The sequence below is a fragment of the Rhynchophorus ferrugineus genome, unplaced genomic scaffold (assembly GCF_030347505.1).
Source record: "Rhynchophorus ferrugineus isolate W39M unplaced genomic scaffold, kcgeb_rfMv2 rfM3, whole genome shotgun sequence".
In the NCBI taxonomy this organism is placed as follows: domain Eukaryota; kingdom Metazoa; phylum Arthropoda; class Insecta; order Coleoptera; family Curculionidae; genus Rhynchophorus; species Rhynchophorus ferrugineus.
This window is the reverse complement of record NW_027472582.1, coordinates 55825081-55851338: the sequence shown is the minus strand read 5'-3', so window position 1 is coordinate 55851338 and position 26258 is coordinate 55825081. Positions and strand designations below refer to the sequence as shown.

The following is a 26258-nucleotide window of genomic DNA, read 5'->3' as shown; positions in this document are numbered from 1 at the left end:
TGGAGAAATACTTTATCAATAGAAAAGAAATGAAGAAAGAAACATCTTTAATAAAACCAAAAATACATAAAACTAATAAAAGTAAAATAATGGGGATGAATTTTTTCCATTAACTATTTTTTACTGACATAATATATTATTATATAAAATATAAAATTGTATATTACATTTGTTAAAACTTGTTGAAATAAACCAATATAATGATTAATTGTTATTAAATTGCAATAATATATATTGACCCATCAACCTACCGTTAAGAAGATTCAACAATAAACATTACGCATTACCCAACAGCAGTTCAACAACGAATTTCTTTTTCCGCGCTCTTTGCCTTTAGAAAAAAAAAGATGAATGATAGCTTACTATTGAGAAATAACGTAGAGATATACCGTTTATGTAAACGACAAACAAAAAATAGTACAAATTTCACAAGGTGTTCAAAGTATATGCAATACGCGGAATTAATGCTGCGTCATTATTTTATTACAGGTTACATATAATACAAAATAAAAAGAACTATATCTACTACAAAACAACTAATTTCTTCTTTATTAATATTTCGAACTATAAAAATGTTTTTCTTTGATTTCAAATAATCATTAAAATGTTATTGTGTCTTGAGAATATATATAGACTAAAATGATAAAATTTGACACCTGCTGGATCGTAATTTATATATATATATATATATATATATATATATATATATATATACATATATATATATATATAATTAACGTGGCCTCAGAGCTTGGCATTAAGCGAGTGTATTTTGGCCAGTGAACAACCTGGAGATCATCACAGAAAACATCATGTGTTACCTAGCCTGGTTACTGGCGTGATTGCGATCATTTTCCTTGTCGTATTTTGCGTCCTTACCTAAGGAGAATACAAATGTTAAACAATCACAAACATAACAACCATGCGCTATCAGGATTCAAATCCGCGATTATCGCAACAGCAGAAGGACCGTCTTGTTGCCTTTACCACTCCTCCAACCAAGCCGGCTAATATTTTTCAATTAAAAATTAATTGCAATGTAATAAATTACTATATTGAGCGTCCCAAATATTACTGCGTCGGCACTCTTACCTATATTAGAGCCTGACTTTTAGAGCCATTAGTAGATCGACAGAGGTTGAATTTAAAAACTTCTCGATGGTGATAGTAAGTCTGATCATCTGCGGATATTTGAAATAGTTTAAATTGTTTGAAATACTAATGGAGTCAAGTATATGACCAGGGTATATATATGGATGAGAAAAATATGTTTTTCTCGGTTTACATTTATATTTTTGTGTATTACACGCTTTTTTCAACGATGATAAAAACAAGCGATCCGTAAATCGTGTGATTTCTCAGACTTCCAAAGAGTGTATATCGTTAGTGCTCAGTCAGCGGGAGCATCTGTCACGAAAGCAGCTAAATTATCTCAAATTTCATGAGCGACAGTATACACAGTAATGACTATATGCACAAAAAATGTTAAAACATCATCGGCGAAGAAGTTAGCGACACCCAAAGTAAATTGACAAAGACGGTAAATTGAGAAAACTATTAATACTCACTTAATGGATGAGCTGTGATTGCAAAATATCTTATAACGGAAGCCAATTCTAACTTGCGAAAGAAGCGGTGCTCCGATCATAGAACCTGAAGATTTTATTGAAAAAATGTGGCATTGCCGGATTTATGCATGGGGCAGTATAAATAAGTAACCAGTAACGAATAAAAAATAATATTTGAGTTTTATTTAAGTGACACCAGTGTTCCAGTGGGAAGAATTTGTAGAAGAACTCGGCAATCGCATTCAGCTGAATATAACACTCAAGGTAGCCGAATAATAAGCTTGGAAGGCCTGGAATAATAATGCAGAAGTGAAGAGTGCAATTTAAGGAATTAATTATCCGAGAAAAATCAAGGAAACGGTAGCTGAAAAACGAAAGCTACGAAAAAATGTCAACAAAATAGAACGCCTTAAAAAAAAAATTTAAGCAATATAACTCAAAGACTGAGAAGGGAAATACTAGGAATTAAAATCAAATCCACAAATAACTCTCTGCAAAATCTAATAGATGACAAGGAATCAGATTGTTCGCTCTGGAAAGCCATTAAAAAACTAACACGATCATATCTACACACTCCACCTATAAGAGACCTACGTAGGAATTAGGCACGCAGCAATCAACAAAAAGCAGAAGCTGTAGCTTATCATTTAAAAATAACATTCAAATCAAAACCAAAGTGATATTGAATATAATTTGCCGAAATAAATAACCAAAGTTACAAAGTTGGTGTTAATCCAAATAAATGACTTAATAACAAGAGAATTATTTCAAAAACTTCTAATAAAGGTAATTATAAAACTCACTAACTTGATCAATGAATCTTTTCGATTAAAACATGTCCCAGAACATTCGAAAAGGGCTGAAATTATCATGATCTCAGAATCTATAAATCTATGAACCTATATTACTGCTACATGAAATATTTTGCCATCACTTTCACTGACTTGTGACCGGGTGCATTGTCTTGGTGAAGCAACACTTTTTTCTTTTGACTCTTTTTCTCCAAATGCGGCCGTTTTCGACGATTTCGTCCTTCAAACGGTCCAATAACGCTATGTAATAGTCGCTGTTGATGGTGCTTCCTTTCTCAAGGTATTTAATGCATATTATTCCATGCGCATCCCAAAATACAGACGCCATAACCTCACCAACGGACTGTTGCGTTTTCCCACGCTTTGGAGCGGGTTCATCGTGTGCAGTCCATTCGGATGACTGTCGATTAGACTTGAGACTGAAATGATGGAGCCATGTTTCACCCATCCACAAAAACTCGTGTTTGTTACACTCGAACACCTTCAAACACTGCTCTGAATCATCAACTCGTCATTGTTTTTGGTCAAAAGTGAGCTCTCGCGGCATCCGCTTCGCACATAGCTTTCTCATACCCAAATATTCGTGAATGATATTATGATGTACACTTTGAGTTGATATCTTTAGAGTGTCTGATATTTCATTCAATTTCAACTTAGGGTCATTCAAAATCATTTTGTGGAATTTTTAAATATTTTTGTCGGTAACAACCTCCTTTGACCATCCAATGCCTTCACCACCTTCGGTGCCCATTTCACCACGTCTAAACTTAGCATACCAAATCCTTGATGATTGATATTCCTGCGGTAGTGTTCGAAAACTCGGCATCAGGAGAAGTTTTTGCTTAAACTGTATTTTTTCCTTCAAAAAGCAATATTTTATCGACACGCGAAATTCCTTTTTATCCATTTTTAAACAATAACAAAAGTTGCTTCACTCAAAATGCTATAATTCACAAATTAACGATCCGACAGCTGTTAAATTTATACACTCATATTTTCAGGGTTAGAGAGAACTAAAACACATATGGATTTTATTCTAGTAGCGCCATCTATGTGTCAGACCGGAGACTTTTTAATTGACCTATTACCTAGTATTAAGTTATTGTAAAGATAAATTGTCGGCTAGTCAACATCCACAAGTAACAATGCTATAAATAAATTAAGAAAATATTCTGATCACAATTGTATTTGTCTGACATAGTAGTCATCGACATAGAGTTCATTTTCTTACTATTATCTATATACTAAGAAACAATAAACTATTTCAATAAAGTTTCACAATAAAATAACTATAAAGACAAATGACTAGCGAGATCTCAATTAAAATCATACACCTTTTCAAGTCATAGAGGTTATAATGAAATAAGTAACTTCTTGGAGAACAGTGAATGTATTAATTGGGCAAGAACGAGCTAAGTTAAATATTAGTCATATTATTCAAGGCCTAACGATAGAACTTCCACATTATATGTTATATCATATTTCAATTATAAATCTATCATATGGTAGGTATAATATTAATAAAACATTTTTAAAATATTATTTTATTACTAAATTAAATGTTTTATGTTAATTTTTGTTTATTGCTTTATTAAATTTAATACGGCTTTTATGCTTTGTATACTACAGATCATAATATGTAATGATTATTCGGAAATATGATATTCCGAGAAAGAGTTCCTACAAGAATACTTGGGCATAATGTCAAAAACGGGCAAAACCAGGAATCCATGCGGTTTCAAGACGAACAAATCGTTAACAAGAACAATAAAATGATAATTAATTTGGTTAGCATGTCGTTTTGCATTCATACCCCAAAATAAAAGTAACATTTTATAAAGCGGTGCGTGCTTGAAATATTTGATTATTCGCCAGTCATCTGTCCTCTTCTGTGAATTTACGGTGGTCTTAAGCGTACACAAGGACTTTTACATTTAACATCGTGCGACAATAGTTGGAATTTTAATTGAACCATTTAATTGGGTGGGGACGACCAAATGAGATTTTTATATAAAAGCCAAAAGTACAAATCCGACACCAGTGTCAAACCGTAAAACCATTAAGATGTTCTCGAGATTGCTGGTGTGTGCTGGTCTTTTGGCTGTTGTTTTGGGGGCGGCTTTGCCAGCAGATGATCCCATTCCCATTCTATCTCAATCGTCGGATATTCAACCTGACGGCAGCTTCCAGTGGAATTACGAATCTGGTGACGGCACTAAGCAGGAACAGACAGCTGTATTGAAACAAGTTGGAAACGTCACAGTACCAGTGTTGCAAGGCAGTGCCTCCTGGACGGACTCAGAAGGCGTCGCCCATCAAGTCAGTTATGTAGCGGACGAAAACGGATACCAGCCCCAGGGTTCGGATCTTCCGGTAGCGCCTGAAATTCCGCCAGCAATCGCGAAGGCCTTGGAATGGATCGCCGCTCATCCTCCACCGCCAGAAAGCTAAATGCTTAGATATAATGGTGTTATTTGGCTGTGCTATAATCATTCCATCATTGATGTGTTTCAATATAAAAATAATGTAAATAGATAGTTAAGAACGGATCTGTATCAATTCATATTTTTACAAACGTCAATAAAAAATAAATCCCTAATAGACAGATTTTCATTCAGATTAAATCCGCTGCCATTTATTAACAAATTTGCAAAAAACTTAAGACATATATAAGACAACGATGTCAGTGACATATATTAATACGTAAGTCTTACGACGGACGATAACGGATTATTTCGAGGCAAATTTTAGTGAAGAAATTGAACATGACTTACTGAGCTTGACTGTCTTATGTCCTATGTTCTGATCTCTAGAAATGAGCTAATATAATCTCGTCGATACTTTTAGGCTTTTCGAAACTGATAATATTGTGTAAAAAAATGGTGTTTGACATTACACAAGGTAGAACTAACACAGTATATATATTTATATAATAATAATTCTACGTGTCTATATGCAACTGAATTCTTACTAAACGATAGAACCAAAACCCATAAACCATAAACTTGATTTGAGCGTCTGAATCACTAAACGGTCGGGTTTTTTATAAGGACTGGTCTTTTTGGCTGGATAAGAACCAGCCAAAAAGACCATTTGTTGACTGACAAGTAGTAATATTGCAAGCAAGTATTATATGTATGTTTATGAATCTGCTATTATGTTATATTTAAACTCTTTCAATTATCGCAAGAAAATGTACTTGTCCAAATATAATGAAAATTCTAATTCAGATAATGAACAACAAACTGATCCAAGCCAATGTAATCAGAAAAATAATAATTAGGTATTGCTACTTCTAGTGGATAATAAATAAGATTGCAAAGGGCAAAAATGAAAACTTTGCACCACTGCATATAATATGGATAGTATCCAATAAAGTCCAATTAAGAAGGAAAATTGTAACATATAATTACTATATTCGGTAAATTCATATACTGTATTTTTAATTATATTTGCACAAATATCTTTTTAATTTATAGTTTTCTATTTTATAATATGTCAGGCAATAACGATGTATAATTAGAAAGTAAGTTATTGGTTGTGAAATTCAATATTCCCTTTTGATATATTTTGAAAAGGTTTTTAGACATGTGATATACTATTAAGAGTAAAACTTAATATCTTCGACAGACCAAGCTAAACTAAACTTAATTCAAATAACACTATTGACTTTCAGGGGATATAGAGTGTGTTATATTACACAGTTTGTGTTAATTTACAGTTATATATCGAGTAATAAAAATAACATAGCCAGATTATGATAATATTTTAAAATGTAGGTGTTATTCCTAATGTTTTTGGTTATATTAATGAAATTTCGTCTACATTTCTGTGTACATTTTTTGTATCGAATTTTTTTTTATATCTTATTTATCTTTTTATTGTCCACGCGCAGAAGTTAACAAGAAATTTGACTCGCTGCACTTCTACAAATACGCATTAGCTATCCATGCTAATTAAGATAATAATATTGACCCATGTCGCCAACCATTTCATCATTATATTGTTGACATGTGCGTATGTAAGAGTGGAAGTGAGCGATTGAGGTACAATAAGTTTAATCAAGCGAAGATTTTTCCAGGTGTATAATATAGATTTGTCTGATGCAATCATCAGTAATGTTGTACCAATACACCACGAATTTTGTGTACGGTATTCATCACACTTACGTGCAATCAAGGCTGGAATGAAATTAATATCTTACATATTATATCACTATATGTATGTTCAAACAAAAATTAAAATAGTTTATAAACTTGATTACAAGTCACATGGTATGAAAAATAACTTTTAAACAAAATAACGCCTGTCCGGCCTGTTATTTTAAAAATAAAACAATGAACAATATAAAATATATATCAAATAAAATGTAAATATAATAAATAATGTAACAACTTCCGAAAGAAGACACATTAGAATAAATTTCCGATTATAATAATAAAACTTCTGACTTCTGATAATATACTCATATTCTTGATGTCAATACAACATATAATTTTGTAACCTCTTGTGAACCTTACCGAAACTTCGACCATGACTTTCTTCATAACACCTAATCCAGCTCAAATTAATTACATTTATATTTAATGGCATGCTAAGACTTAATTACTTTCCTAGCACTTGGAAAGTGGCTCAATTCATTATGATTCTTATACCTGGGAAAAAATTAGAGGACGTCTCCTCTTATCGTCCTATAAGCCTGTTACCTTTAATCTAAACTATTCGAAAAACTATACATTAAGAGTCTCGAAATAATTGCAGAGGAGAGAAATATTATTCCAGACCATCAATTTGGCTTCAAAATAAACACGGAACAATAGAACAAATACATAGATTAGTCAACCAAATTAACAAAAACTTAAATGATATTGCTCCGCTACATTTATCGTTATTTTTTAGACTATTGACAAGTTGTGGCACACTGGATTAAATGTTAAATTGAAAAAGCTTTTGCCGCATACGCATTTTCAACTGCTGAAATCGTACCTCACAAGCAGACATTTTATTGTCAAACAGGGTGACGAATACACATATGAATATATACACCCAATATATTCGGGTGTTCCGCAGGGCAGTGCTCTTGGCCCATTGTTATATCTATTGTATACAGCTGACCTACCGGCCTCAAGTAACACTACTGTTACAACATATGCTGACGATACAGTTGTTTTATCATCACACGAGGCTTCAATATCAGCAACAAGAAACCTCCAACTTCATGTTAACAAAGTCGAGTTGTGGTTAAAAGGTGGCGTATCAAAGCAAATAAGACGATAATCTACCCATGTGACATTCACCATTTGTAGAAGAACATACGCTTCAATAAAATTGAATAATCATGAACTTCCGCAAGCAGATAACGTTATTTGGGAATGTATTTCGATCAACGTTTGACATGGAAAAAACATATAATGACAAGACGCGAACAGCTTTGGGTTAAACTAAACCAAATGGCTGATAGGGCGTAAATCTAAATAATCATTAGATTACAAGGTCTTGCTGTATAAGTCAATACTTAGCCTATTTGAACTTATGATATTGAACTGCGGGGTACTACTAGCAAATCTAACATAGATATCCTTCAGAGGTTCCAGAATAAAGTGTTGCGAGTCGTCGTCGACGCGCCATATTACGTGTCCAACAAACTGATTCACCGCGATATCCCCATGGAACCCATAACTAGTGTGATTCGGAGTGTTCGTGCGAAACACTCTGAAAGACTATAAGTGCACTCGCCAAACAGTTAAATGCGCACGACGACAGTGTAGTGCATAGGCTCAAATGCAAACTACTATGCCAACTAATTAATTGACCCAAAGTGAGATTTAATAATCTCTAGAATAAGCTAGAATAGTTTTTGGAATAAATTAGGATAGACTTTAAAATAAGTTAGAATAGTGTCTAAAATATGATTTTAATTACTTAATGAAGTGATCTTCTACATGTCAGGATGGTTATATCATATAACTGAAATAATATAATAATATTTATTGCCAACGGGCAGCCTGTTGACAATACGGCCTATAATCTGTATCGCTAAATGGGAATAAAAAAATATTTTCGATTCTCTAAGAACAGTTGTAATACATGGGGGCCCTGATGCTTATGTGCTCTCTTAATAACTTAGTTGAAAATGTGGACAGTTACTTAAAAGATACATTAGAGCATATCTGTAATATCCATACAAACTTGAATATATAATATAGTAGTATCCTGTACGAAGGGTTTAAAACTAAAATAGACATTCCAAGCGATTTAACTGTACATTACATAATGAACAAAAATAGTGTTAATTCATAAATAATAAAAACTTTTTTATAGTACTTTTACTTATTTGTATGCAGACAGCGAGGAAGTGATTTATTTGACTAGGAATTTGACTAAATTACAATAATTCATTCATGTAAGCTAACATATTTAAAATAATCGTTGTAACATTATTTTAAAAATCCTACAGGTTGTTTAAAAAGTATTTCATTATAAAATTATGATATTTTACTATTTTATATATATTATGACATAATATATAGCAAAAAATATATTATGTCAATAGATCATGAATATTATCGAACACTATCATACTTCTTGACTTTATATAAGGTTGAATAACAGCTCCTATCCTACATCGCTGATAAATTTAGAGTAAAATCAACTTGAAACTCGATCATTTATCAAGAGTAGAATAAAACTCTTACCACCCCATATAATATGATAACAACTGTTGCAGTATTATGGTATTGGAACAAATACCATAAAATTTAAAATTTATTCTGTTCAATTTTGATCTATATTAATTTAAACAGAAACAATTTAAAACAAACATTAAAAGGTTTTAAAAAGTTGTAATGAACTTATTGTTCATTCGCTAACTAAACATTCAAAAAAAAATCAAATGAAACAAAGTAAACTAGAGTCTACAGTACAATTTTAGTTTATAATTTAGAAATGAAAATGAGCAAGATAATAAATTGATGTGACTGTAATTTTTATATGTAATTCCTATATATCTTGAATGATTTTTAGATCAAAATCTTGGCCCTTTCCTCAAACAATTACTTTATTCCCACTGAACAATCTGCTAACATTATTGGCTTTAACTACTCCTACTAGGGAGAATATATTCTAGGTATTAAACCCAGAACAGTAAAATACCTCAACATTATTAAATATTTTTCTAATAAACGTCTTGGGCTTAACCAATTAATTATCTTAAAAACTAACAAACTCAATAATAAAGTCGAAGCAAGATTATTCATTATACAATTCAACTATTTGGGAAATTTTTAATTGGTCTATTCAATTAACTTGAAATGATTGAAACCAATTATAAAACACTACTTTTCTGGCTATTTATCATATTCCTATATCTCCCCTTTAGCTCCTCTTTATTCTAGAGACTCGTTCCTTCGGAACATCAATTCATCAAATTGTCATTATATTTATTTATACTGACATTTAAACTATTAATTTTATAACTGTTACAAGCCCTCAATGTTATTATATCACTTGACAATTAATTGAAACCCTGGTTTATATGCTCCATATACCTACCTCTTCTACAATCTATTGAAAATACAATATGATTACATCCCCTAATAGTTCAAACCATTGATATATATAGAACTTGGCTTCTTTAGACGGAACTTAATATCCGTTTTCTGGATTCTCAATCACAAAGACGTTCTAGTTAATGCATTCCTGACATGTTGCCTAAGGATTTAGTGTGGAACTGTCCACCAATCACGGATTTTTTTTAATTTACAGATCTCCCTATTAAATTATTGATTGATAGTGAAATAATCATCCCAGTATTATATATTGGTATAATATTGGTAAACAATATAGCACAATTAAGGCATATTGAATAAATAGGTACAATGATTGAATAATTTATCCCTGAACAACGTTCCAACCTTCCCGGCTTTATTAAAAATATATTAATTCTTTCCAAACTAGGTGTATTTAAATTCCATAAAGAAGTTAACCACTACCATAAAATCTAAGCATTTTTTAATATATAATTTTAATTGTTTCTCCTCCTATTGTTAATTTATTATTATAATATTATATAAACAGGTCCTACATAATGATAACAGATATTGACCAATCGCCTAAGGTATCATTAACAAATACAATGCCGATAATATATCAAATATGCTCATTGAACCACTCATTATGTATATTAAATTTCTCCACAATATAATTATAATTACATTGTATGATATAAAAGTAATACCATACAGTTGTAAATTTATTACAACAATAGAAACGTCTACTTATCTTGACAAACCAAATATGTTCTTATAAACAAATAAATGCCAAGATGTTGAAGTACAAACTAAATCTGAAAAATGTCTTCGTAGGAAGTCGTCACTGATTACTAATTTGCTAAAATAGTCATAATAGAAGTAGAAGCAGACCTCAAAGTTATTTTTTGTCATGTTAATGCTTAAATATATGTTACAAAATTTATGAAAATATTGCAATTATTACTTGATTTACAATTTATTTTAATTTACAAAAATCGCTCAATTATAATTTAGAGTCGATTTTGAATTATTATGTTTTAAAACTAATTAATAATTACTATGAAACATTTCATGCAAACGCTAAATGTACCTAAAAATAAGTAATTTATTGCGCTAACATTACTGCTAATTAGTAAATTAGTAGTGAACTAAATTTGGGCAGTTGCCCAAATTATACCCAAATAAAGTTGTATTGTTTTTCTCGAGGCCTGACAACCTAAGATACATTTTAAATCAAGCCAACAAGACTAAACCCATATGAGAGCCTCTCACTCGGAAATAAATATATTTTTAGGTATTATTCAAGTTATTATTATTAGAACCGACATTGCTAATTTATTAATAAAACAAGCAAATTCAAATTTACGCATGCATAATTAAAAGATATATTAAAATGTTAGGCTCGAGAGCCACCAGAATTTTATGATGAATATAAATTAAGCCACTTTTATCAACCTTAGGCAGATTGAGGAATATTTGCGTTCAATGCCAAACTAAATAATCGGAATAATAATCAGAAGGAACAGACATATAAATTCACGTCTTGTGCGATAACAAACAGTTCGAAGTTCGACAAGCTTTAATCATGTTCTCCAAAATCGTCATTTTCAGCGGTGTCTTGGCTGTAGTACTCAGCGCTGCAGTACCAGCTCAAGAACCAGTTGCTATTTTGTCTCAGTCGGCTGATGTCCAACCTGACGGTAGCTTCCAATGGAACTACGAATCCGCTGATGGCACCAAACAAGAACAATCCGCAGTTGTTAGACAAGTTGGAGAAGAAGTTGTACCAGTCGTACAAGGTAGTGCCTCTTGGGTCGATGCTGAAGGTGTTGCTCATGAACTCAGATATGTAGCTGACGAGAATGGTTACCAACCGCAAAGCGCCGATATTCCAGTAGCTCCTGAAGTACCTGCCGCTATTGCTAGAGCTTTACAATGGATTGCTGCTCATCCAGCTCCAGCTGAAGAAAGTTAAATATATTTGCAAGCTGCTGTGATTAATTACAACAATAACTTGGCTGATTTGGCGTAAAAATAAGAGAATGTATTTCAGTATGTAAATAAAATTGTATATAACCAATAATTGTATATTATTACTTTCCTAAATTGAATATTTAACAGTTGATGCTTCATATCTACTGCTCTGACCATGGACATTATCTAGTAATGTTTTAACACATAAAATATATTAAAGAAATATTAGAATAGTCAGTAACAAATTTAGTTAGGTAAGGCCGTCAATCAAGGCACTGATTACCAAATAATGTATTTTATAGAATAATCATAAAAATATTATTTCTGTCAATATCCGCCTTTTTATAATTGAAACGAATAAATTATACGAACAAGCTATATGACATAATTTTTTTCAACAGTACTTCAGATCACATCAAATACAAAACTAAATTAATTAGCTTGATAATGTCGTACTAGATAAATATTTTATCGCTGAGAAAACGTAATGCAGAAAAACTTTTCAATTAGGTTATAAGTCAGAAATCTACACTTTATATCAACAACTACTAAGTTCATGTATTACTGATAAATCAACTCTCATTGATTTAGATCATTTCCAGCGATTCATATTCAGTTTTCTAATGTCACAAAATTTTTGCCACAGTCTAGGTCATTAAATGGGAAAACCATTTTCGTCTCGTTAGCGTAGCTGGGCTATAACTAAAATAACTTTCACAGGACTTTTAATAACACTAAAATAATGAATTAAATCGCAACACCCCGGAAAAATTCTATTCGGCAGGAAACTTAACATATTTATTCACCGTTCAATATAACCAGATAAAATGTAGTAATCTCCAATTGAACATTAAAATATCAAATTACTACGAATTAATTACAACTTCTAATAGCTCAAATAACTACCACAAATATATTAGGTACTTTGGTATACTCTGATTTTTTTTCAGCCTAAAAATGCAACATTAATAAAGATATTTTCCATCATTTTCTGCAATATTGTCCTAACTTTCTAGCTACATGATGATACCACGTTATAAAAACAATATTGGTTTGTTAATTATCCAGTCATCTATACATTTTGGTACTTCTTCAGAATTTGGAAACCATCTGCGAGAAAAGCCACGCAGCATCGATTCGAACAAGTGGTACTCAGAACGCGCCATGATTGTGGAGTATACTGAGTGCGGTAGAACTTACCATTCGAGATTCATCAGTGTAACAAATATTTCAATGCATAGCTGATTGTTCTTATGTAAAAACTCTCTGTTACTTGCTAGTCTTTTTGACAATAATAGATTCAGTTCAATTTCAATTTCTTCAGTTGGCATCTGCAATAAAATTTTCATCAGCTTTAGCAGCTGACAATATGCTTGAATATTCCGCTTGGTTGTCGATTTTTGCCTGGCAAGCGATGAAGCCATAATGTTGAACAATTTGAAATTGGTCTTTAACTTAACTCGTCCTTTTTTGGTATCCCTCTTTTTAGATCTTTTCATTTACATATAAACATCTGAAAACAGTCGATTCATCAACTATGAACTCTTCTGAAAGTTTATTACTTGTCGTTTTTGCTATTCATTATCTTCGAAATTTTTAGTTATCGAAACGGTTATGTCAACAACATCAAAATCACTACGTTTGAATCTTAGAACCTGACACCGATAATTGAGATACAACTCGACAGAATTACCATAATTTTTTAGTAGATTTCGACAGCAGATTTCGAAAAAGCAATAATGAGCTATCCATGACTGGCGTTAGCATATACTAACTCAATAATATTAAAAAGAATATTGTTACATGTTATCTTATGTAAAGAAATATCAAAGCCATCGAATTCAATAATTACATCGATTTTCGCCAATAGATACCAATCTGATATATCGGCTCAAAACGTGTAAAGCCTAATAATATCTGATTAACTATGGAAAAATGGTTAAGAAAATCATGGACGTGGAAGTAATCACAACAACTACATTTAGTCACAAAGTGTCCACAGTTCAGTAATACATATAATCGTTCTATATATTATAGAAATGTTTCATTATGATATAATGTTAACTAATAATAAGTTAGCAAACACCGAAAAATGATAAATATATATTATATAACATATTTTGTAATTTCTGCTGTTAATTCCAGGAATAGCTTTTAAATATTAGAATATATAATTTTACGGGGGTCTCATAAATACGTAAAAAAATTTAAATATAATACTCAAGCAAAAATATAATAAAAGAAATAAATATTTAACTAGGTAAATATGATAACAATACAGCTAAAAAATAATAACAAATCAACTGAAAAGTCCCCGGCCTACAATAGCAAAACATATTTTTTTAGCAAAATTAGTTTTTTATGCAACATAATTCCCTTCAAGGGTGATACACTGATTATGGCAACCCACCAACTTTTCGATACAATTTTTGTAGTACGGTTTGTCCTTTGTTTCAAAATAGGCCTCAGTTTTGGTGATTCACACCTTTTCATTCGACGAATATTTCTTCCCAGCGGGCATTCTTTTGTGATCTGAAAACAGAAAAAAGTCGCTGGGGACCAGATCTGGAGAAAACAGTGGATGAGGAAGCAATTCGAGGCACAATTCATGATTTTTGCCATCGTTCTCACTGACTTATGACATGGTACATTGTCTTGGTGAAGCAGCACTTTCTTGTTCTTCAAATGTGGCCGTTTTCAGCGATTTCGTCATTCAAACCATCCATTAAAGCTATGTAATAGTCGCTGTTGATGGTCCTTCCTTTTTCAATGTAATCAATGAAAATTATTCCATGCGCATCCCAAAATACAAACGTCATAACCTTGAAAGCCGACTATTGCGTTTTCTCACGCTTTGGAGCGAGTTCATCGTATGCAGTCCACTCGGATGACTGTCGATTGGACTTCGGAGTGAAATGATGGAGCCATCCTTCATCCATGATCGCATATCGATGCAAAACCTTGGATTTATTATGCTTAATCATCTTCAAATACTGCTCCGATTCATCAACTCGTCGTTGTTTTTGGTCAAAAGTGAACTCGCGCGACACCCACGTTGCACAGAGCTTTCTCACACCCAAATATTCGTGAAAGATATATCGTAGTGTTCAGTTGATATCTTTAGAGTGTCTGCTATTTCATTAAATTTCAATTTACAGCCATTCAAAATCAATTTGTAGATTTTTTTAATGTTTTCGTCGGTAACAACCTCTTTTGGTTGTCCACTGCGTTCGCCGTCGTCAGTGATAATTTCACTGATACTTAGCATATCAATCCTTGATGGTTGATTTTCCTGGGGCAGCGTCAGTAAACTCGACATTAAGCCAAGATTTTGCTTCAACTGTATGTCTTTCCCTCAAAAAGTAATATTTTAACAACACGCGAAATTACTTTTTATGCATTTTTTTCATAATAACAAAAGTTGCTTCATCCAAAATGCTATCATTCACAAAGTAATGACCCTACAGCTATCAAACTTATACACGTACTTTCTTAGGGCTAGGACTAACTGAAAAACATATGGATTTAATTCTGGTTGTGCCATCTATGTGTCTGGCCGGGGACTTTTCAATTGACCTGTTACACCCCGGACTCCTCACATACCTCTCTCTCCCTCACTGAAGAATATCATGCAACAAATAACTGTATGTAAATTATATATTAATTATACTGTTTATTTATGTTTATTGTTGATTTATTACCATATTTTATCTATGAAATTATCTCTAAAAAATACAAAGGTCTATACCTCAATGATATTTTGATAAAAGGAATGAAAATGTAAATGCGATTAAATGATCGGGTATATAGCCCACCATTATATTAGTAATTAGATATTTACTCGTAATCGTACGTAATGTAAAAAACATCCTATTTGGGCATTTAAAACTATTTTTTCTGGTCAGATTAATCCGTCAAAATTAAATATTTTTATATAGGCTTAATAAATGATTAGATAATAATACAAAGCCTATAAAAAAATTTTTCTTACATGAACGAAAAAAAATTGGGATTCACAACTGTATGTTGTTGGGGCGTAGTTTACCCAATCAGCCCAGGTAGTAACTATACAGCTATATTTAAAGATAATGAATATTAATAATACAAGTTTTTTTTTTGCTAACTAGGGTTAATGTACAGCATTTTTTTGATCAGTGATGAGCTTTTGACATTTAAATCGAATTAGTAATTACCCGATTTCCGACACATTCGAAAAACGTTCGGTTCAATGTCAAGTACGAAATGATAATCTATTTTGCAATATATAAATGATTGGTATGGCTTGATCGTTATTCAGTTCCAACCTAGAACTTATAATACAGGATGTTCGCCAAAATTGCAGTGTTCAGCGGCCTTTTGGCTGTGGTTCTCAGTGCCGCGGTACCTGCGCAAGAACCAGTTCCTATTGTTTCCCAGTCTGCCGATATCCAACCGGAAGGTAGTTTCCAGTGGAGCTATGAATCCGGGGACGGCACCAAACAAGAACAATCTGCGGTCGTTAGACAAGTTGGCGAAGAATCTGTACCTGCTGTACAAGGTAGCGCTTCTTGGGTTGATGCTGAAGGTGTAGCCCATGAACTCCGATATGTAGCTGATGAGAACGGATACCAACCTCAAAGCTCTGACTTGCCCGTTGCTCCGGAAGTACCGGCTCAGATTGCCAGGGCTCTCCAGTGGATTGCTGCTCATCCAGCTCCAGTCGAAGACAAATGAATAGTATTAGTTCAAATGATTTCTTAACCGTTAAATACGACTTGGCTGAATTATTTTCTATAAATTGAGTATTATAAATTGTAAATAATAAACAGTTGTATATAATAAATACGTTGCACATGTAATTTTAATTGTTTTGATTTAAAAAAATGCTATAATACAATAACATGAATCATTGAATCATTGAAATATTGAATTATAATCATGATTCAATTTCTATTAAAACTTTTATATAAAACAATTATGACTAACAATTCAACAATGCTGATATAGATCCTTGGTGAGTTATCCAAGATTTCACCTTAAAACACAAAAGAAGACTACTAAATCATACTAACGTGGAAGCAATACAACAAGTGGACTACGCGCTGGAAATCGGAAGAATGAAGCGAACCAAACCATACGAATTTATATAAAGTGTATACCTTTAGTGTAAACTGTATCTTAAGTTATTATAATTTTATAATTGAGGAATACATATTGATATATTTATCTCGCACTCCTCTTGCTTGTAAATTAATCCAAGTACAAATGAAATGTAGTAATAAATTAATTTATAATTAAGATTGTACTAAGCAGATCTAATAAATATGTTATGAAAAAAAGATATTTTAGGCTTTACACTAACAACGGGATATATTTTTGGACTAAGGAATTCCTTCTCTTTGTCGTCTTCGTTAATGTTAATATAATCATATTCAATTTGAATCATAATTTGTATATTTAACTAGAATATCTTAGGCACATTTGAAAATAAAAACGAATAATAAAAAATCATTAATATTTTTTTCACAAAACCATAGGTTAAATGCAGCGCAAAATGTATATATTCACACAATATTTATATATAATATACCTATTCATTATGGTTGTAAGGTTAGATGCAAAATTATTAAAGTCTTAATAGTAAGGTAACAATATACTTCATAGCGTAAACATAACATAAAGGTTGGTCACATATTTAAAAACTATAAGAGGTTAGTCAGCTAGTAGGTTTTACAAAGCAGTTTTGAATAAACATATATGATCTGTGTAGAATAATGGGAAACTAAAAAGCTGATTAAAAGTCTCATAAGGTCCATAGAAAGTATATATATATATATAAGAATTAGTAACTATAAATGCATTAGACGAGGATAGGAAGTTTGCAAACACACAGACAATATTAAAAGATAGAATTAAATATTATACATGATTACAAACAGTATTTTGCAGTGATTCATTCACATCTACACTGATGAATAGGTATTTTATTACAGCATTTAACATTAGATACATCTGAAGATATTAATATGTCAAATTAATCTACCATGATTTATCAGTATTAGTAAAATATTTCTAATAGAAATATAAATTATTATTCATAAATGAATTAAGGAAATGACGTCATCATATGATACACATTTAATAAATCTGCAAAGGGGCTTAAAACTGTCTAGTATTTCTAACTTGATTTTTCAACCGTTTATCACTTTAATGAATACAAAATTAGGTAATAATCTACAAATTTACATAGGTTCGAGAATCTTTGAAGGCCATGTATATATAAGTCGTCTGCTTGAAATATATAAATATTCTGTAGTGATTGATTTTACTTCAGTTCGAATTTAAAATTCAAAACAGCTTATCCATGTTCTCCAAACTTGTGGTATTCAGCGGTCTCTTAGCTGTCGTACTCAGCGCAGCTGTACCAGCCCAAGATCCAGTCCCAGTTGTATCACAGACCTCCGACATTCAACCCGATGGAAGCTTCCAATGGAGTTATGAATCGGGAGATGGCAGCAAACAAGAACAATCCGCTGTTCTTAGACAAATTGGAGAAGTTTCGGTTCCCGTTCTCCAAGGTAGTGTATCCTGGACCGATGCTGAAGGTGTAGCCCATGAAGTCAGATATGTCGCTGATGAAAACGGATATCAACCACAGAGCGCAGATTTACCTGTTGCTCCTGAAGTACCTGCCGCTATCACCAGAGCTTTACAATGGATTGCTGCCCATCCTGCTCCAGCGGAAGAACGTTAATTTCTTAGGCCATGACTAACCCTCTCTTGCAATATGACTGCCATTTTTTATAGAATAAAACAACAAAGATGTAATTTTGTAAATAGATCACGTAATATATATATAATGCAATAAAATATTTGTTTTATTTAAAGGTATTTAAACGATAAGTGTTGATTTTCATAATATGCGCTGTCAGATACTCTTTTTGACATAGATGTGTGTACATGATTATAAGTAACGCGGTATAAAGTATAAACATGAAATGTAAAATATTGTTTACTTACTATATGCTAGACAAATTGAGAATAATTTTTATCCGATTGAATGTGAAGCTAATTGTTATTTGGCATGAAAACAATGTGGTGTTAATGTGAACAAAAAGTATTAAAACCTATTATGTATATATATAAATAATACTATATATTGATCCCTCTATACATTAATCTTAAAAGGCTTGCAGCCTTATTCAAATTAGTTACAGCTGTCCATTGTATAGTTTTACTTTAAAACTGTTATATTGGAAGATTGCTTTTCTTTATTTTTCTTGTTTTATGTCATTATACAATTCGTATTGTATTGTATAGGATAATACTATGGTCTATAGAACGTTTTTTTGTACATACGTCATCAAGACGTTTAATGTATTACCTGACGCAATTTGTAAATTCGTTGTAGAATCAGATAATATTTTCCTTCTCATTTTATTCTAGATAAAAAGAGACACAATTCTGTCTGATTAGTTCGGACATGTGAACGAATCAGTCCGTCAAAGTCGTTCGGTTGTCAGTAGTATGCAATATTCTTGAAAGCATTAGTGAAGAGGTTATAACTCTAACCTATAAGCTATTGTAGCTGTATATTTAACTGTAGTTTTTAGATGTATTATATCGTTAAAATAAATTATATTTGATAACATTTTTGTTGAATTATTTGATTTAGATTAGAATTTGGTTGTATATCAAAGGCAAACTGAACTAAAACTTAGAGTTGATGCGGCAACATTGCGACGTTTTGGCGTCATAAATTCAGATGACGTATTAACTTGTATAATAGTACTAGTAATATTTTATGTTTGTATATATAAAATATATTAGAAAAAATACAACTGGCAAGAGCTTAAATTTTAGAAAATATCACACCTCGTAATAATATTTTTTATAATTTGTTATACCTTTGAATATTCTCCTTAACAATTGGAGTTTATCTATGCTATACTGATTAACGTGGGCTCTGAAATCACGGTCTTCAGAATAAAAGCCAAAGACGCACAAGTACCCGCATTAGGGACACAATACGATCCCAAAAGTCATTCGGTTTTACCCAGTCTAGTTAACAGCATAACTGGGATGATTGTTACTTATCAGATCTTGTCGAACCTTTCTTATTACTTTTGTCTATGGAAAATTTACAACATACGTGCCTATATATGACAACATATGCCTCAGCAAGACTTGAGTATTAAATAGAGTTGCTCAATTTAAACGAAGGAACACTAGGTCAGGAATAAAACTGGTGGGTGAAGAGTGATTAAAAAAGACCCTGCTCCTTCAGGATTGTAATTTTGAACAATTGCTTCCATGTATCCAAGCCACCACAATATAAATAGTGTAGCTCGGATAAAATCAGCAATAATTAAAGCAAAATATTCACTGTACTTCAATGATAACGCATTTATAAGACTCTGCGTTTTGTGTATTTCCGGAAAAACTTAAATTGCCTAAGTATAGAGTTGTTTTTTGTGAATTAAGTGTCAATATTTATCTTTACTGTTTAAGATCATATTAAATGTTATTAGCGATGTATTGTGTTAGATGCTAATGTTTGTTGTTTATAGACTCGCTAGACATACTATTATTTGTAATATTCGTTGCGCTAATTAATGATGTCTGGTAAAAGGTTTATTCCGTCACTGTAGACTTTCTGCAATATATAATAAACAAACTGATTAGAGCGATTACAACAAGACCCGTTGCGCTAAATTATAAGCTATAAAATTCATTTTTACCGTCGAAGTTTCCTTATTAATAAAGAAAATATGACGAAAATTAAATCTGCTTGAAATCTTTATTTTTAAAGAGCAAAAACTTTTGAGTAAACTCAAGTACTCTAGTAAACAGGCGACGCTATCTTTATATGTAAAATGTTTAACGAACTATTACCTTTCAAACACGCTATAATATGGATTCATTGAATTTATATTACTAGAAATATACGAAACTGAAAATATGTCCGAAGATAGTTATAATTCCAGATATTCGTGTTATAGAATATACTGTTTTGTTTTTTATTTATTTGCTTATTATGTCTCACAACAATTACCAACCGCAATCTGTTCATTATTTACAGGTTTTAATAATAGTACTCTTTTTTATATTTAAGAAGAAAATATTTACTCAACAGTGCTAACTACAAATCCGCGTAAAAACATTTTCTAGCATCAGTTTTTATAATATCAAAACTTTGATTATTAATGACAGATAAACGAATACATGGAATTGCGTATAATATTTTCAATCTCCTCTTCTTGTCTACTGTTTAAAAAGTTCTGTTCTCGATAATACCTTAGAAAATGTTCGACTCCAGCATATCACCTTGTATCCACCGGCTTGGTAAGGCAACGGTTAATACGATTGAGCAGTCTTTTGGTTACTATATTTTTTAAATATAAACAAACATGAGCATATACGGGACAATCTCAATCACACTAATAAATGGAAATACAGTCTAGGATGGATTCAATGTGAAACAGCATATACATAATAAAAAGATAATATTAATCGCTTTTTGTCTAAAGGCCCCAAAGTATGTTAAATCAGTAATATAACGTATTTATCATTAAATTTCCTTAATTTCCTCAATTTACGTTATTGTGTCAATTTTACATTGGATGTATATTTTATTGCATATAATTCTAAAATAGAACAAGTTGCCAGCCTTGTTGACGCAGTGGTAAATGCGTTAGGACGGTCCACCTACTATTGCAATACTCGCGGGTTCGAATCCTGCTACGCCATGGTCGTAAATGTATGTTTGTGATTGTCCTAGGCAAGAGTGCAAAATCAGGATAATTAAGTCACGATAATCCTAGTAACGCCAGTGACCCGGCTGAGTAACATTGGATGTCTTCCGGGATGATTTCTAAGTTGGTCACTCGCCAGTCTGTAGGCTTAGTGTCGAGGACCGTGGTTCGGAGTCCACGTTAAACAATAGGTCAAATCTAGATAAAACCTCGTTGGTAAAAAGAAGAAGAAGCATCTAAAATAACGGTATTTACACAAATTACATAATTTTAACAATAATATGTAAATAAATATATGTTATATCACTACACAATATAAGCAAAAATGGAAATAGTTTTATAAAATAATAAACATGAAATATTAAGTATATAGAACACAAGAAAATATTTAAGGGATCCCCTGCGATCATACTTAACAATCATTATTAATAACTGATGATTAAATACAATTTTTTCAGCGTGGGGTTATTAAACAGATAATTATTATTATCTTGATTGTGATAAAATTTGACATTTTGAATGAATATCAAATTAGTTAATTTACACATTCCCTCAGAATCGTTCAATGTCAAGTATAAATAAGCAATTAATGAAATGTATAAATATCTCATGTTAACTGTTTCATCTACAGTTCTAAGTAGATAGTGGACAGTCCAATCATGTTCTCCAAAATTGTAGTTCTCAGCGGTCTTTTAGCTGTAGTACTCAGCGCCGCTGTACCAGCCCAAGAACCAGTCCCAGTTGTATCTCAAACCTCCGATATTCAGCCTGATGGAAGCTTCCAGTGGAGTTATGAGTCCGGAGATGGCACCAAACAAGAACAATCTGGTGTTCTCAGACAAGTAGGAGAAGTGTCTGTCCCTGTTCTTCAAGGTAGTGTATCGTGGACTGATGCCGAAGGTGTAGCCCATGAAGTCAGATATGTAGCTGATGAAAACGGATATCAACCACAAAGTTCAGATTTACCTGTAGCTCCTGAAGTACCAGCTGCTATAACCAGAGCTCTGCAATGGATTGCTGCCCATCCAGCCCCAGCTGAGGAACGTTAATTTTAATTTTAAACTGTGATTACCCTTTTGTAAAATATACCGACTTATGCTAAAATAAGGACATTAATTATAGTTATGTTAATAAATGTATAATGTAGAAAGTGATGTTTTAATTCTACAGCAGCAAAATTATTAAAATTTTAGTCGGAGTTAGCTTCGATACTACATATCTTCGGATATTCTGTACTAAATCTAACGATTGCCGACAAATCAACAGTATTCATTATGATGCACCATCCCATATTTAATTCCTCAGATCACTCTGTATTATCACAATACTTCTTTCAAGAACGATATCATTTTTGCCACGAAATATATCAAGAAGAAATATTTACAATGTTCTCCGTTAACGAATAATAGCTTATTGTTATATCTATGGTGTACCCACAATTATTTTACGAATATTAATTATAGATATAATAAATATTAAAGAAACTAATTTCTGATTATTAATTGTTGTTGTAATTTATCTAAATGCAATAGGTGAATTAACTAATTTTTTTCAACACACGCAAGAAGTGGTCTTATCTCATCACATATTTGGACAAATTAAAGCCAAAAGAAATAGGTTTGGAAAGTACCATTTGAGTTTTTAATGCTCATTATGACAGACATTTAAATGTTCGAATATATATAGTAATAATAAAATAGTTTATTATTTATTTAATAAGAATTTTCTATTCAAGATGTGTGAGCGACTATTCATTTAGTTTTATTAAATCATAATCACACCTTTCTAAGTTTAGCAAATAGATAACATCGATCTAGGGATATTTCGTTTTGAGAATGATTCCTCACCGACCTTAACCGTAGTTCTAATATTCTACGGTTCAAATCACAGTAGCGGGGCAATTTTCTTTTCTTTTTGTAAACCTGTATTAATTTCTTCTTGATCACACTTTCGTTGATATCGAAGTTGAAGCTTAGTTGTTGAAATATTGAGTGACTTGTAGATCAGAAAAGCTTCTTAAAATCGCCAGGATTCAATTTGTAAATCATTTCAACGCATTTAAGTCGACAGCGTACAGTTGACTCTTAATTTCTGAAAAAATGTGAAATAAATTGCATTATTTAACATCGTGTTAAATACATTAAACAATTCCTCCCGATCTTCATCATAGAAGAGTAGAACTTTCTGTTTTAGCACTTTCAATAAATAAATTGTAGTGATATAAATAATACATTAATAAAATGAAAACTGTTTTGGGGCAATTTGACCAGGTGAGGTAATATCAGAACAATCTGTTTCATTTGTTGTTTCATATACCAATTTCACACAAGACATTAAGTTATTATTTGGCTACCAAGAGCTTAACATGAAAGGATCTCAATCTTATATGTCAATAATTATATGTCTGTATATAATTATATATGATGTAAATTAGATAAAATAACAATGTACTAAATTTTATATTTATATGTTATATTCAAACTAAAATTATATATAAAGAGAAAAAGGGATATACAATACAAGAATTCAAATTAATTCTGTTCATTCATTTTCACAATAAAATTATAAAATTATTAAGTAGCAATAATTATAAGTAAAAAGAAATGTTCGATAGAATCATTAAGCAATTAAATAGTAAATAGTTAATTAAATTTGCATTGGCTTCTGGTCTTCTAAAATAATGAATATTAATCTAAAATTAGTTAAATATCTACAGATTTACGCAATTTCAAGATACGCATATTTTATTGTCATGTATAAATTAGGATATTAATAAATATGTATATATATTTTTGTGAAAAATACTGATATATATACAATTTATATTTATATACAAATTTTTATATACATAGTTACGTATATGCTTAATCAAATTTTTCTTGATTAAGAACTACTTGTAATTTGTATGTACAAATATCAATTTAAAAACCTCTAAATTTTACAGTTTTGATATTTATATACATAAAAGTTACAGTTGCCAATTTAGAAGAAAAGTATATAAACATTTTATATATATACATTAGAGCCTCTTTTTTATCAACGAGGGTTATCTGGACTGAACATAATGTTTAACTAGTCAATGACCAACCTAGGGGCCATAGGGGCCATCCCAGAAAATACTCAGTCTTACCCAGCGCGGTTACTGGTATGACTGGGTTGGTAATTCCTTGTCAGATTTTCCAATGTATAAAGGAATTTATAAACACTTGAAATTAACATTCAAAATGTCACTTTCAAATTTTATTATTTTGTTGTAGGATTAGATAAAATCTGCCACCGAAGCACATCAAGCACTGTCAGAAACTTATGGTGAATATTCATAGCCATAAAGTATTCATGTATATAGAGTGGAATCAGCAAAATGTAAGGCATTACGTACTGTTAAAACCGAATAAATATGTTACAGCTGTCCTGGGCGATACTTATTCAGATTAATGAAGGCCAGACATGAAAAATTACAGTATTTCTTATCATATATAAGAAGATAATCGTAACAAAAACAGATAGATGCAGATAGATAGCCTCATACACAAGATTCAGCATCACAATATATCGAGAGAGAATCGCCAATCATCTACCTATTCCAATATAACTTATCAAAGTATTGCCAGAAATTATATAAAGAACAAAACTACAATAAATCGTATATAATATTTAAAAAATCGTTGAAATAAAATTGTCTGAAAAAATATAAATACCTAAAGTATATAAAAGTATAACGAAGATATATATTAGCCGGCTTGGTGGCGCAGTGGTAAAGGCGATAGGACGGTCCTCCTACTGTTGCGATAGCCGCGGGTTCAAATCCTGCTGGGGCATGGTCGTAAATTTATGTTTGTGATTGTTCTAGGTAAGAGTGTAAAATCCGACAAGAAAAATTATCCCAATAACGGCAGTAACCAGGCTGGGTAAGACCGGATGTCTTCTGGGATAATTTCCAAAGTTGGTCACTCGCCAGTCGGTAGGCTTAATGCTGAGAACTGTGGTTCCGAGCCCACGTTAAACTTTAGGCCCACTCCAGATAAACCCATAGTTGGTAAAAGGAGACTTTAAAATATACTTAAAACAAATATATATATATTGAAATATTTAATTTAGATATGCATTATTCCAAGGAAAAAACAGGGAAAAAACAACACAGATAAAACCAAACAAGTATATGTTCATTGAATTTAATTTAAATCAGATATTTACAGGACAAAATTAAAAATAATAAAATAATATGGCAACAAATAAATAAATCATATTACTGTGAGTTATTTAACTGTCAGATTCTTTAGATGGATGAGCGGCGATCCATTCCAATGCACGAGTAATAGCTGCTGGAACTTCTGGAGGTACTGGAATATCGGCGCTTTGAGGCTGATATCCGTTCTCATCAGCTACATAACTGAGTTCATGAACTACACCATCAGCGTCTTTCCAGGACACACTACCCCGTAATGCTGGAACTGATACGTCTCCTACTTGCTTGATTGAGGCGGATTGTTCTTGTTTAGTTCCGTCTGCAGACTCGTAACTCCACTGAAAAGCACCATCTGGTTGAATATCGGATTCTTGAGCGACAATAGCAACAGGTTCTTCAGTTGCGCATAAAACAACAGCCAAAAGGCCAGAAAAAACGACGATCTTAGATAACAT

At 31.8% G+C, this 26258-nt stretch overlaps 6 pseudogenes across 5 annotated transcripts; 5 read left to right on the top strand and 1 right to left on the bottom strand.

Annotated features, from left to right (window-relative positions):
- The first annotated feature begins 4412 nt into the window (after positions 1-4412).
- Positions 4413-4981, top strand: LOC143194206 (endocuticle structural glycoprotein ABD-4 pseudogene; annotated as a pseudogene). The gene has a single exon (XR_013005217.1). The product of XR_013005217.1 is annotated as an endocuticle structural glycoprotein ABD-4 pseudogene (transcript).
- A 6478-nt stretch (positions 4982-11459) lies between these two features.
- LOC143194205 (endocuticle structural glycoprotein ABD-4 pseudogene) lies at positions 11460-11992 on the top strand (annotated as a pseudogene). Its single transcript, XR_013005216.1, has one exon. The product of XR_013005216.1 is annotated as an endocuticle structural glycoprotein ABD-4 pseudogene (transcript).
- Positions 11993-16179: 4187 nt separating this feature from the next.
- Positions 16180-16721, top strand: LOC143194204 (larval cuticle protein LCP-17 pseudogene; annotated as a pseudogene). Its single transcript, XR_013005215.1, has one exon. The product of XR_013005215.1 is annotated as a larval cuticle protein LCP-17 pseudogene (transcript).
- Positions 16722-18183: 1462 nt separating this feature from the next.
- LOC143194203 (endocuticle structural glycoprotein ABD-4 pseudogene) lies at positions 18184-18732 on the top strand (annotated as a pseudogene). The gene has a single exon (XR_013005214.1). The product of XR_013005214.1 is annotated as an endocuticle structural glycoprotein ABD-4 pseudogene (transcript).
- A 3513-nt stretch (positions 18733-22245) lies between these two features.
- On the top strand, positions 22246-22767 carry LOC143194202 (endocuticle structural glycoprotein ABD-4 pseudogene; annotated as a pseudogene). The gene has a single exon (XR_013005213.1). The product of XR_013005213.1 is annotated as an endocuticle structural glycoprotein ABD-4 pseudogene (transcript).
- Positions 22768-25877: 3110 nt separating this feature from the next.
- On the bottom strand, positions 25878-26258 carry LOC143193689 (endocuticle structural glycoprotein SgAbd-3 pseudogene; annotated as a pseudogene).